The sequence below is a fragment of the Bos indicus genome, chromosome X (genome assembly GCF_029378745.1).
Source record: "Bos indicus isolate NIAB-ARS_2022 breed Sahiwal x Tharparkar chromosome X, NIAB-ARS_B.indTharparkar_mat_pri_1.0, whole genome shotgun sequence".
NCBI classification, from domain to species: Eukaryota; Metazoa; Chordata; class Mammalia; order Artiodactyla; family Bovidae; genus Bos; species Bos indicus.
In genome coordinates, this window is record NC_091789.1 from 3552550 (window position 1) to 3566293 (window position 13744).

General features: G+C 45.5%; 1 protein-coding gene across 2 annotated transcripts in view; it reads right to left on the reverse strand.

Moving 5' to 3' along the window:
- Nucleotides 1-13744, reverse strand: part of LOC139180898 (A-kinase anchor protein 17B-like) — a 60519-nt gene that overhangs the window by 21533 nt on the left and 25242 nt on the right. The window contains exon 1 of one of the 2 annotated variants that reach the window (XM_070783490.1): nucleotides 7171-7484. The exons of the other annotated variant lie outside the window; for it this stretch is intronic. The gene's annotated coding sequence lies outside the window, so the exon portion shown is untranslated. Of the gene's footprint in view, nucleotides 1-7170; nucleotides 7485-13744 lie in introns of those variants that run through there. 2 annotated transcript variants of the gene reach the window in all.

Consider the following 13744-nt stretch of genomic DNA (forward strand, 5'->3'; position numbering starts at 1 on the left):
TCTGGGTTTGCACCTGTTGAATCACAATTCCAGAAATGACATAGTCAACACATTCCTCACTTTTTGTGCCTATAGCAAATTCTATATAGAGAGAAATTCTATATCAAGAGAAAGTCTACAGAAACTCTTTAGAGTTACTATATATTTGGTTAGATAGTCCCCTTCCCTTGGAATCTGTGCTTTCTTTTTTCTTTTCCAGGAGAGCGCCACTACCACTCTGTACTACTAGTATGAGAACAAGCACCACTAATGGAAATCTTTGTACAAATCTTTTAAAAAACTGTTTCCTCGAAATATGTTCCCATGTCAAAGGCCAGAAAAACATGTGCATGGCTCATTACATATTGTCAAGTTGTTCTCCTGAAAGATAAAGTCAATTTATCGTGCCAACGCCAGTGTTAACACGCCTGATCTTCTTGCAGCCCTGCCCATGCTGGACACTTATTGGGTTTCTTTTTCACTTTTTATTTTATATTGGAGTTTAGTGATTAACAATGTTGTGCTACCTTCAGGAGCACAGCAAAGGGACCCAATCACAAATATACATGTATTGGGTTGGCCAAAAAGTTTGTTCAGGTTTTCGAAAAATCCAAATAAACTTTTTTGGCCAACCCAGTATTTATTCTTTCTCAAATTCTTTTCCCACTTAGACTGTTATGTAACATTGAGTAGACTTCCCCATGCCATACAGTAGGTCCTTGTTGGTTACCCACTCTAAATAACAGCACTATGTACATGTCAATCTCAAACTCCCCAACTATTCATTAGCAGCAACGTGGATGGACTAGAGATTGTCATACTGAGTGAAGTAAGTCAGACAGAGAAATATCATATAATATTGCTTATATGTTGAAGCTAGAAGGGATGGTCCAAATGAACTTATTTACAAAGCGGAAACAGACTCACAGACTGAGAACAAACTTGAGGTTGCCAGGGGCGAAAGGTGGAGGGGGGGATGGTTGAATCCTCACAGTCCTGATTTCCACTACGTTTGTTAGTCGCCACTATATAATAGCAACTTACACTGGCTCTAACTTGCATTTAATTTTTCCATAGGCTGGAGCTCCAGCCAACCCTAACACTGATATTCAACCACCCATTCAATGTCTCCAAGCTAAATGTCCCATTTGCACCTCAACCTTAATTTTCCTCCCCCAAACCTGTTCCCTACCTCAGACTACCCCCCACCCCCACAATCCAGTAACTCTTATCTCCCTAAATAGAACCGCCCTTCACTCAGGCGCTCAGGCTACCAGGCATTCTTCCTCCTCTCCTTTCAGATTCAATACTGCAGCAAGATCGTTTCCACTCCATTCCTTTTTTTTTTTAATTTTATTTTTAAACTTTACATAATTGTATTAGTTTTGCCAAATATCAAAATGAATCCGCCACATGTATACATGTGTTCCCCATCCTGAACCCTCCTCCCTCCTCCCTCCCCATACCCTCCACTCCATTCCTTGTTCAAACATTCCAAATCCATCTCCATCTTCTCAGCTACTCCCCAGGTTCACGCCACCATCGTCTCTAACCTGAATGACTGCAACAGCCCCTGCTGGTCTCTCTCCTTCCATCCTTGCCCCCCATAGAGTTCAAGCTACACAACAGTCAAGATGATTTTTTTAAAAAACCCTAACTCAGATGGTGTTGCTCCTCTGTTCAAAACCCTCCAGTGGCTCCCCAACATGCTTTGTACCAAATCTAAACTGCTTCCCTTTAAACCCAACCCCCACCCACCTCTTTCACCCCATTACCCTTCTCCCCTACTGCCCCGTCCTCTCTGTTTCAGCCACACTGGCCTTGCTGACTGTTCCTTGAGCACAGTTCACCCCTCACAGAGCCTTTGCCCCCATGCTGGGTTCTGGCCGCAGCACTCTCCTCCAAGCTCTTCTCATGGCTGGCTCCTTCCCATTTTTCAGATTCAACAGAGAACACTGTTTTAAACAGGGCTGCCCCCACTCCCATCAGGTTGTAGTGTAGCAACCCATCTTATTTTCACTGTAACACTGAAGTGATCACGTGGACTAGTTAATCTGCTTTTTATCTGCCTCACCCCACCCCCATCCCCAGTTTGGAAGTTCTGTGAGAGTAGGGAGGGACTGCATGTGTCTTGTTCATCATTTTCTCTTCAGAACCTAGAACAGAGCCTGGCACGTGGTAGAGATTTAACAGTACTAAATCTTTCCTGAAGCAAAGAATTTGCTTATCAACTACATTCAAAACAGACTCACAGATGTTGTAAACAAACTTACAGCTAATGAAGGGGAAAGCCAGGGGGAGGGACAAATTAGGAGCTTGGGATTAACAGATACACACCACTATCTAAATAAACAACAAAGACTTACTGTACAACACAGGGAACTACATTCAACACCTTCTAATGACCTATAATGGAAAAGAATCTGAAAAATATTACAATGCACAAATATATTTATATAAGTAAATCAATTTGTTGTATACCAGAAACTAACACAACATTATAAATCAACTATACTTCAATTTTTTTTAAAGAAAAAGTGTTACTCCCATATTGAAAATACAAATAATAGCACCTGGAAATGAATAGTGAAATGCTAAAACAGACTTGTTGTTCTTTCAAGGCCCCCAGAGCTACTAATATTAATCAGTGAATGTGGAGATCAGTTAAGTGCACCTATAAGCAGCTACTCCATTTAAGTGTTTAAGACACTTTGGAAGCTACAGTGATGAAGTGAAGTGAATTGAAGTCGCTCAGGCGTGTCCGACTCTTTGCGACCCCATGGACTATAGCCCACCGGGCTCCTCCATCCATGGAGTTTTCCAGGCAAGAGTACTGGAGTGGGTTGCCATTTCCTTCTCCAGGGGATCTTCCCAACCCAGGGATTGAACCCAGGTCTCCCGCATTACAGGCAAACACTTTACCATCTGAGCCACCAGGGAAGTACCACAGTGATGAGTTACCCTCAAAGAACTGTGTCTAGAAAGAGAAAGAAATTAAGACCACTGCAATCTGAAGAAGCAAATGGTGAGCACCATGGGAAGCACAGGATATACTCTGGGCCATAGAGAAGTGGTAATGGGTTTAACACTCTTCCTCGTGAAATGGATGTTAGAATTCCTGGGAATAGACCTCAGTGGTTTTCAAATGTGTTAGCACTGTGCCCTTCCAAAGTGGTGGGACAGGCATAGTTACCGTTGATTGTAGTTGACACAACAACTGGCCCAGGGACAGGTACTGCTGTCACTGCGTGAGCAGAGGGCCAGAACTGCTAAGTGTCTTGCAGGGCCTGTAGAGACCTGCACCAAGAAGCCCTCTCACCCCAAACACCAGCACAGAAATGGCTCGTACCTGTCCCCCTAGAACATACATAGTGTCTTCAGTGACTTCCAGATTCACCTTTTTAACACGATGCTTTTTAGGTCACCATCTCCGAGTAGGTTCTTCTTCCCTCTGAACTCTTTTCATCATTTTGACCCAGATTCTCAGGAACAAAACCTGAGTCCAAGCAAGGCCTGCCAGACTGTCTCTTTGGGACCCCATCAGAGCAGGCTTCGAAATCCCAGCCCAGAGGAAAGGTGCCACGTCAGGATGCCGCTCACTTCCTGGTTAGTAACCCTTCCCCAGACAGGGCCACAGCACTCCTGCATGTTAAGAATATTCACATTTCAGAGTCGGGCCTTCTGCAGGTCTGACAATTCCCTAATTACACAGTAAGACACGAAGCTAATCCTAAATTAGCATCTTCCTGTATGAGGGATTGCTGCCCTGGAGTAGGGGTCTGGGGCCCACCAGGTCAGGTGTGTCCCAGGATGTGGGCGATGTGACCCCAGCCAATCAGCATTGCACGGTTCTGTCTTCCACGGGCAAAACCCCAGCCAAGTCTCTGGCATTTCAAGAGAAGCTCTCTGTTCACCTGAAACTATTGAAGGCAATGGCACCCCACTCCAGTACTCTTGCCTGGAAAATCCCATGGATGGAGGAGCCTGGTGGGCTGCAGTCCATGGGGTCGCTGAGAGTCGGACACAACTGAGCGACTTCACTTTCACTTTTCACTTTCATGCACTGGAGAAGGAAATGGCAACCCACTCCAGTGTTCTTGCCTGGAGAATCCCAGGGATGGGGGAGCCTGGTGGGCTGCCGTCTATGGGGTCGCACAGAGTCGGACACGACTGAAGTGACTTAGCATAGTATAGCATAGCAATACAAAATGTTTTGGTGTTAAAAAAAAATAAATTAAAAAAATTTTTAAATTTTAAAAGAAGAGAGAAGCTGGAAATCCTGATTTTTATTAGGCTCTTTGGTTTTTCAACATTGGCCCCTAATTCAATTGCTTAAAAAAAAATATTGTACAGGCTGAAGCACACCCATCTAGGGCTGAACTTGACCCCAGACTCCCAGCTTGCTCCTTCTGCTTGGTTGCATGTACCCAGCGCTCTCCAAAGTTTCAGGAAGTTTTAAAACAAGAGTTAAATATACTGACAGCTAGGCAAGGGTCTCAAGAAAGAGTGAGGCAAGGACAGGCCCGGGGACGCAGGTAGGGTACACCAAGGAATGAGGACTGGCTTTGACCTGCTTGTCTTTGCTCAAAAATTCTCAACCTTGCCCTCATTCTTACTGCATCAAGTCCCAAGTTCCTTTCAAGACTCTTCAGAGCACAACCCCACCCCCACCAGCTCTATTTAATCATGCCCTGTGTCCATCCCACATTCTAGCCAGGCCAGTCTCCCTCGAGTTCCTTCAAACCCCTCTCACTAAATGTCCTCTCTCCCTACATAAACCCCACCCTTCAAAGCCTTGCTCACATCCCACCTGGTTTCTGAAACCTCCTGTGTGACATGAAATGGTAAAATGTTTTCAAGCTCAAGGGCTAGTGTCAACCAGACCCGGGTTCAAACCCCACCTTTGCCACTGACCAGCTGGATGATTTACCTAACCTCTCTGAGCTTCAGAAGATAATAATGCCTACCTTACAGAATTGTCAAGTTTACAAAAAATGATGCAAGTATTTAATACTCATAAACGCTCAATTAAAGTGAATGCATATTATTATTATGGTTGGCCTTCTTCTGCTGTTAAGTGGTCCAGCCTTATGGTGTCTCTTCTGAGCAAACCACCACTGGATTCTATGCGGTCCACATCTGCTCAGACTGTGCCTCAGGCATTGGTCTACCTCAACCTCCAGCTTGCTCTTAATACATAGCATCTTACAGCTTTAGGAGCATGCTGGCTCTAACATAGAACTGATACAGACCCAACACGGCCACTAAGAGAATTATACAAGTAACACTACCCTGGCTCTGAAACACCTCAGCCAAAACCCCTCTCTCCAGCAAAAGCAGGAATGCAGGCTGGGAAGACAACCCATAGCCAGGCTTGGTGGCAGAGAGCTGCTTTAGCATTTGAAACAAGTTTCTCTCCCTCACACATGTGTGCACACACAGACACACACCACCACCACCACCAGTGCCACCACTACGAGCCAGCTTCACATTCCCAAACCTCTGCACCTCATTTTTCCTTCTGATGCTGAAGATGACACATGAAGCCAGTCAAAGGCCACGCTCTTTGCATGAGTGTATGGCAGGGAACCCAGACAAAAGGGCCACACTGCAGGTGTGCTCTCTGGCTAGGACTACATGGAAAGCCCTGAAGGAGGGTATGGCAATGCAATCCAGTATTCTTGCCTGGAGAATCCCATGGACAGAGGAGCCTGGCAGGCTACAGTCCATGGGGTCGCAAAGAGTCGGACCGGACTGAAGCGACTTAGCGCAGGCACCCACACATGCAAAGCCCAGGTGCCCTCACAGGAGCCAAGATGGTCTTCACTGGTTCCGCACCTTGGCTCTGTTACTCCACCTGCAGTTGTGCTCTGATCTACACCATAGCTGGGATCCCCTGACACCCGTGCCAGCAGGCCTATTCCACTTGCTACTTTTCTCTGTGCTTAGCAAAAGCCAAGGTAAAAATAACTTCACGCACGTTATTCCACACTTCAAGCTACTCAATGCTTTGAGTGACTCCTCCCACCCAAACAGAGAAACGGAGGATAGAAAAATGTGACTACTGGAATGTCACATTCTTTAAAAAGCAAACAAACAAACAAACAAAACAGAACTGGAGAGACCCCAACTATACTATCCCAAAGAGTAGTTTTCTCAGCATGAAGACTGAGCCCTGTCCGTGCGTAAATTTGCTCTCAACAGAATGACGTTCCAAAGTTAGATGGAGGCAGGCAGGAGAGAACACAGCAAAATGGGCCTGATCTTTGAGACCTTAGTCCTAATCTAGACAAGATGCAGAGAAAATGGAAAAGTCAAAAGGGTGACCAGTCCTCATGCTGGAATCCAGTGTTCCAATAAAACTCACTCCTCGGAGTTAGCAACATTCAAAAGTTCTCCAGTAACGGCTGGCTTTAAATAAAATCGCCAAGTGCAGGAGACCACGTGTAAAGAAGAGGTGAGTCCCACGCACCAAGACTACCTGACTTCGCGTTCGGCGACAGCGGTTTCTCCTACCGCCTGGGCCTCTCCAAACTGCTCTTCCCTGGCCCCGCTCCCCCCAACCCAAATTCAGAACCCCGTGCCATGGGTGGGCCCTGTCGTACCAGTCAGGTTGGGGACAGTTTTATTCCACACGCGCTGGAAACCTCTAGCGAGACTCTTGACAAATCCCTGAAGCCCAGGACCGGGTCACAGGGGGGCGGGGGCGGCGGCGCCCGGCTGCTGGTTAATTGGAGGAGTGCACCGGAGCCGGGGGTGAAGCTGAGCATCCGGCCTTTGGCCTGTGGATGGTACCGGAGAGGGCACCTTTAGTTCCCACTAGTGAGACGCCACTGTCAGCGTACCCCAGGGGAATGCCTCGAGTGACCTCGGCGGCCGAAGCGAGCTCTGGCGTGGGTGCCACAGCCGACCCTAGTGCGGCGCCACGGCCGGGGGAGGTGCGGCAAGGTCTAGGGTGAAAGGAGAGGACCAGGGGAAGAGCCCCGGCGCATCTCTGGGAACCCTGACTCTGCAGGGGCAGGCGGAGCGACCCAGGCCTCCTGAGCATCCCCTCCCCAATCCTCGCCGTGGGTCCCGCGTGGCCCTGTCTACAGGCACCCAGCTCCCAGCTCCCGTAGGCCAGGCCGGCCGGCCCACCGATACGCAGCGGGACGTGGCTGCCGCTCTGCAAGCAGAGCGGAGGGCATTTACCGGGATCCTGGGGTGCTGCTGCGTCTCCACCCGGGTCTCTGCTGGCGTACCCCGGTTGCCGCTACTGCCACCGCGTCTTTCCAATCGCCGCAGTCTCGACCGGCAAAGCTCCCAGTCGCTTCCTACGATTGTAGCCCGCGAGGCCAGCTGTTGAGTGGCTCGCGTCGAGCGCACGGGGAGCAGAAGCGTCCCCGCTGCACCCAAGTCGGCGACGCAAGCGCGCGTCCCGGTGCCAACGCCCCGTGCGCCCCTCGCCCCGCCGAAGCCCCAGCGAGCTCGCGCAGCCGCCTCCCGGCTACTGGCTGCGGACTCCCGGCTTCAGGCTCGCCCGCCTGCCGGCCAGCTCCCCTTGGTGGGCTTTAGCCTAGCCAATTGCCTTCCCTCATGGACTCCGCCCCCCTCGCTGCCATCCCTCAACTTGCCCTCAGGACCAATGGCAACAATAGACTAGTCCCGCCCCCTGGATTCCCCGGGGGCCAATCGCCTTCTCCTGAGAATCAATTCAAGTAACCCCGCCCCTCTCGTGCGGCAGAGCCCGAGCCAAAGTTTATCCCACGGTGCGGTTGCTCCTGAGGATTGCAAGGCTTTGCCGGGCTCCCCCAACCCCCCACCCCTGAACGAAGTTACAGCGATTTAGAGCCTGCAACTCACCTGGTCTGCAGACCGCGACGCGAGCCAGTTGCTTTGAATAAAGTAGTATAAGAAAGCGATCGGGAGAGGTACCATGCACCTCATTCATCCCTGAGGCAAGACTGCTGAGAAATGTGCACCCGCTTGGCCAGAACTTACACATCACAGGGTCAGCAGGAACCTCGAAGGTCGCACTGACTCTACCCTCGCACTGGTTGGTTTCGCTTTGGGTTTTTGGTTTTCTTTTCCCACGTACAGGGTCCCTGCCCTCTAGTCTGAACAACTTCCAGTGACAAGAACGCACTAGCCCCACAGACTGCTGCTTGTGTCTCTGCCTCATAGCTTGAGGCCAGGTGAAACCAGCCCCCTAGTTGCTGCTGCTAAGTCACTTCAGTCGTGTCCGACTGTGTGTGACCCTGTAGATGGCAGCCCACCAGGCTCCCCCGTCCCTGGGATTCTCCAGGCAAGAACACTGGAGTGGGTTGCCATTTCCTTCTCCAACGCATGAAAGTGAAAAGTGCAAGGGAAGTCTCTCAGTCGTGTCCGACTCTTCGCGACCCCATGACTGCAGCCCACCAGGCTCCTCCGTCCATGTGATTTTCCAGGTAAGAGTACTGGAGTGGGGTGCCATCGCCTTCTCAGAGCCCCCTGGTAACTTCACACAAAACTAAATTTGCCCCTCTTCCCAATGGTGGTCCAACAATTTGAAGAAAAATCTGGTCCCACAATTCTACCAGACTAGAGTCTACTCCAGAGACCCAGGTTCAAGGCTCTGCTTTCAGTTTAAGCCAATTCCTTTATATCTTTCAAAAGTAGAAGGCTGGAACTGGGTCTAACCTCCCTCCCACCCCTCCACAACCCCAGGGCACAGACCCTTCTGCACCATCTTGTCCCTTGTCCAGACACTAGATTCTTCTCCTCTAGCTTCTTAAGGATGGCATTTGCTTTCTTGGCTGCCATATCACATGGCCAGTGCGTATTACATTTGTTGTCAACTCACCCCGGGGGCTATATCTCACTTCTGCTATCACAAGACTGTTTCCTACTTCATTAGCTGGTAAATGTCATCGAGTTTTGATTCAGGAGGGGGGTGCTAATTTCACTCTCTTCTATGGAGACCTCTTTGCCTGCTAATTCTGTCCTAAATATTTCTACATTCCTGCTTGCTACCTAACTGCCTTGCTCTGGTTCCCATGCTGTTTTCACAAGTGCCAAAGAGCTTCCTAACCTGGCCCCTTGCCTCTAGCCTTGCGCCCTCCTAGCTGGCCCCTCAAAGCTCCTCTCCTCATCCATTTTACACCAGAAGTCAGAGTTGTCCTTCAACACAAATATAATCACACCACCACACTCTAACTTCAAAGCCCATCCCAGCTTCAAATCCTTTTTTACTTCCTTTCTGCTCTCCTTTGCTTTCAGGATAAGATCCAAAACCCATGGCAAAGCATATATAAAATCCTTGGGGATCTGGCCTCAGCCTCATTTCCAGTGGTTCCACCTCCACCACAGAGCACTGTACGCTTCAGGTCAAAAACTCCCTGTTGTTTTTCAAATGATCCATGGTCTCCAACACTTCTATGCCTTTGGTACAAAGTCTAGAATAACCTGCTTCCCACCCTCCTAATCCTGACCTGCAACACTCTGATGTCTTTTTTTTAATTGAAGTTGACTTACAATATTGTGTTACTTTCTTTTCCATTATACGTTATTATAATATATTGAATATAGTTCCCTGTGCTATACAGTAAGTCCTTGTTTATTTTATATATAGGAGTATATATCTATTCATCTCGAACTCCTAATTCATCCCTCCCTCCTTTACCCTTTGGTAACCATAAGTTTGTTTTCTATGTCTATCTTTTTCTGTCTTATAAATAATTTCATTTGTATTATTTCTTTAGATTTCACATATAAGTTATATCATATAATATTTGTCTGACTTACTTCACTTAATATAATAATCTCTAGGTCCATCCATGTTATTGCAATTGGCGTTATTTCATTCTTTTTTATGGCCAAGTAATAATATTCCATTATGTGTGTGTATGTGTATATATGTGTGTATACACCACATCTTTTTAATCCATTCATCTGTTGATGGACATTTAGGTTGCTTTCATGTTTTGGCTATTGTAAATAGCACTGCAATGAACATTGGGATTCATGTTATTTTTTTAAATTATGGTGTCTGAAGAAAAGCTATATGTTATAAAAATGAATCAGTTGGAATCACACAACAACTTCAGTATTAAAGGGGCCTTTTAAGCTAATGAAATCAAACCCCACCCTAGATGCTAGAATGACTGTGTGAACAGTTTTTCAGGTTCTTTACAAAGTTCTTAGCTCCCTGGCCTCTGAAAACAGGTTTTGTTCTTACTCCTAAAATATATGGCTTTGCCTGGCTAAGTGCTTTGAGGGGCACCCAGAATGCTTCTCTGTCCATGTTTTCCCTCTAGGCTTAGATGTGTCCTTGGGATCCTCTCTTTCAAAATGCAGATCCCTTTTGGAAGATCCAATGCTAACATTTATTAGTTATTAACCCTTAGCATAAGGTAAAGCAGCATAGCTTAATTTAAAAAATTAAGCAAACTCCAGGAGATAGTGAAGGACAGGGAGCCTGGCATGCTGCAGTCCATGGGGTCGCAAAGAGTCAGACAGGACTTAGCGACTGAACAAGAACAACCAAAATGAACAGGAGTTTTCAAAGCATTTTCATTTAGTCATATTTGATCCTCATAGTAACCTCAGTAAATATCCTGATTTCCATTTCACAGGGGAGGAAGCTAAGATTCATTTTGGTTAAATCACTCCTCAATGTATTTGAACTCCAGCTCCACTATGAACTTTCAGCAAGTAACCATGCCACTCTAGCCTCAGTTTCCCAATCAATAAATTCAAATAATTTGCTTTTCAAGGTTTCTTTCAGCTCTGTCTCTAATCCCTTATCTCTTGCTGGCTGAGATCAAGGAACTGGGGGCCTGGGCATTTTCACAGTGGCAGGAAATAATTTTGGCACTAGAGGTACGTTTTGGAAAGGACAAGCTCTGGTGGAATGCCAAAGCAGGCAGCATGAGAGCAGTGAATACTAGAAGCAAGACAATCTGAGAAAGGAAAGACAAGGGGCCCTGAACTCCAAACTCACCCACTTGCTAAGCTATAATACAACCACTGGGATTCCAATTGTGAATTCAACATTCCAACTTGTTTCCTTTCATGATTAAAGAATCTTCTCTGCAAACTTTAATTAAAGTCGGCTTTGGCAAACAATTTTATCATATTCAGACAATAATTACTGCAATAAATTACATAAAGAAATCTATTGTGTCCACTGCTTATTCCACACAGCAAAAGGGCCGATAAGAAATTGCAGCCGAAGGAAGTCATTTGGAAGGAAAACCAACAGGCAAATAGATGCATTCTAATAATTTATGCAAGTCCACTGATGACACCCTCCCCCTCCCCCACTCCATCATTCACTGACGACTAGAGGGGCACCGAGAAGCAGCCAATCTAAGGGCTATGCATTTGCTTAATCTTACCACCAAAATACAGGCTTTACGCCTAATATAAAAGGAATTTAAGATACCAGGTGAAAGTGGTGATCTTTAAACTGGCTGTGCAAGAAACTGAAAGCTAATTCTTAAGATGATACGCCTACTTCATAGTTTGTTCTTTTTGGAGTGATTAAAAACCTGTTTAATTACAGTAGAATTAGTTTGGGCTTCCAGACACCTAATCACTTTTCCAGTAAATAGCTCTGAAGTCAGAATAAATAACACTAACCTACTTCCCTGAGTGCTTACAATTAATTAATTGATTTTAAAGGGTTTCAGAAGTTTCATAAAACAGTGGCCTAGGAATTAGGAGACCTAAATTTAGTGCAGGCTCTGCCCTTAATAGCTGTGTGGCCTAGGTGGTTGACTTTACTTCTCTGGGGCTTAGCTTCTCCACCTGTAAAATAAAGGGGAATTGGGCTAGACAGTCTCCGTACTTTGGGTCTAACATTATAATAATACTCTAGGACTCACCATCATTATAGCCTTTTCTCTTAGTAGCTTAAGACCACAATAATCTACTTTTGGTTTTCCAGTTTTCCTAAAATTGGATTCCTGGAAAAATTTCCAAAATGTCTGCCGGTTTCCCAGACACAGTCACTTAGGCATACTGACCCCAACCAAACTTTCCAAGTATGAATAGAGAAAAATATAATAAAGATCCAGAAAGAAGAAAAAAATAGAATCTAGACTTTCACACTCATGAACAAGTAAATGGAAGCCATTTCTTAGTAACTGCAGACCCACACTTTTTTCTTCCCAACTATTTTCCATGCTTTTCTTTTCCACAGATTTTATTACTCTTTCTTTTCCCTAATGTAAATCTGGGGCCCTCATTACCAGCTTTAAAAACACTCACTATGACTATTTATAAGAGGACTTGAGATGTTTAAAGGGAAAATAACATTATATGGAGCGGAAGAAAAGCAGAATACAAAATTTTATGTACAATATAATCTCAACTGGGCTAGAAAAGGGTCCATATGCTGAAGACTGGATGGCCATACACCAAAAGGTTAATAGGCTGGTCTTTAGCTGGCATAATCCAGGGTTAGATTTTCCCCTTCACATTAGCTTTTTTTTTTTTTAACCCTCAATTAGCGTGTATTGTGTTTGTTAAAGATAATATAGAATATATGTATGTGTATATATAGCGTGTCTTTAGCAAAAGGAGGAAGAGTGACTCCTTTTTATAGACATCATAGAGGCATAGAGTAGTGGTTAAAATGGTGGGATTCAACCTCTCTGAGACTCCATTTCCCCCTCTATAAAATGGCAATAATACTAATAAAGGACCTACTTCATAGAGTTATTTTCCAGATTAAATAAGCTACTCCATGTAAGTGCTTAGAGCAATGCCTGGCACCATTATTTGCCATTATTTAAAATGTTAAACCTGGAGAAGGAAATGGCAACCCACTCCAGTACTATTGCCTGGAAAATCCCATGGACAGAGGAGCATGGTAGGCTACAGTCTATGGGGTCACAAAGAGTCGGACACGACTGAGCGACTTCACTTTCACTTTCAAAATGTTAAATGTGACTATGCTCCAGTAAAAAATGCTAAACATTTACTATAAATATAATGTGTGCAAGTGGTGAAAAAAAAAAAAAAAAAACGTACAGAAGACTTTAAAAAGTAAAGTGAAAAAGTAGAAATAGTTTTCCCTCTTTAACCCTCAGCCTCACTCACTGTCAACAGCTTCTTATGTAGACTTCCAGAATTTTTAAGGGCAGGCACACACAGAATCATAGCATTCATGTTATTTTCACCTTGTTTTTTAACTTTTTCAGTCACACACACACACATATGGGCAGGCACACACAGAATCATAGCATTCATGTTATTTTCACCTTGTTTTTTAACTTAATGATCTTTTTTGGAGATCTTTCCATAGCAGAACATCTAGATTTACTCCTTTTTTATTGTGGTTAAAAGACACATAGGGCTTCCCCAGTGGCTCAGAGGTAAAGAATCTACCTGCAATGCAGAGATGCAGGAGACCCAGGTTTGATCCCGGGGTCAGCAATATCCCCTGAAGGAGGGTATTGCAACCCACTCCAGTATTCTTGCCTGAAAAATTCCAATGGACAGGGCAGCCTGGTGGGCTACAATCCATAGGGTCACAAAGAGTCAGACACGACTGAAGCAACTGAGCACACAGCACACACAAAAGACACAACATAAAATGTATCATCTCAACCATTTTTAAGTGTATAGTTCAATAGTGTTAAGTAGGTCAACACTGTTTGTGAAACAGATCTCAAGAGCTTTTTCATCTTGCAAATCTGAACTTTTATATCCATTCAACAACTCTTCTTTCTCCTTCCTCCAGCCCCTGGTAACAGCCATTCTACTTTCTGTTTGTATGAATTTAGATAGCTCATAGACG